The sequence below is a fragment of the Octopus bimaculoides genome, chromosome 6, assembly GCF_001194135.2.
Source record: "Octopus bimaculoides isolate UCB-OBI-ISO-001 chromosome 6, ASM119413v2, whole genome shotgun sequence".
NCBI classification, from domain to species: Eukaryota; Metazoa; Mollusca; class Cephalopoda; order Octopoda; family Octopodidae; genus Octopus; species Octopus bimaculoides.
The window spans coordinates 86,337,904-86,338,748 of NC_068986.1; positions in this window are offsets into that span (position 1 = coordinate 86,337,904).

Here is an 845-nt window from a genome sequence, read left to right on the forward strand (position 1 = left end):
CTATAATAGGACATCTAACCCGCTAGAAAGAGCAGCAAAAAACTCTATACCACAAAAATAGGGATAATTTCGAAAGAGAATGAAAAATTAAAAATTAAAAATTAAAAGTTTTTATTTTTCATTCTCTTTCGAAATTAACCCTATTTTTGTGGTATAGAGTTTTTGCTGCTCTTTCTAGCGGGTTAGATGTCCTATTATAGGCATCTCTGTATTCTAACGAATGATATATATATATATATATATATATATATATATATACATACACAAAAAAACTATATCCACCAATGCGGTGTTAAGCACTCATTTTGAACGTTCGACATTTACGTATACACACACACACACACACATATATTTGTATAAAATATTGCGATACAAATGTATTACTTTCCAGTAAAATAAAGCACCGTAAAGGTAGAAGTATAAATATAAAGTAGTGGTATAACAAGGCACCAATATTATCTGGAAATAACAGTCGATACATTTACGATGCTATAGAAAAGCTTCAGTGCGTATATTACTGGCAAAGACGTGTGAGTGCAACAGACATGAACAATTTTGTCTTACCTCTAGGAAGTACATTAGATAAATGGACAACCCAGAATCGGATAATGCAGTACCTAGGTTTAGGACTCATCAAATACGATTGTCAACGTAAAATTGATTAGTCTTCATCAGTTGGATTTACCTGGACAATATTTCAAATGTTGCTACACAAATGTCAATATACTCGCCTGAACGCTTAGCCATTAACAGACCGAGAACAATAAAATTTGGCACCATAAAGGTAGAAGTATAAATATAGAGTAGTGGGACAACAAGGCACCGATATTAACTGGAAATAGCAG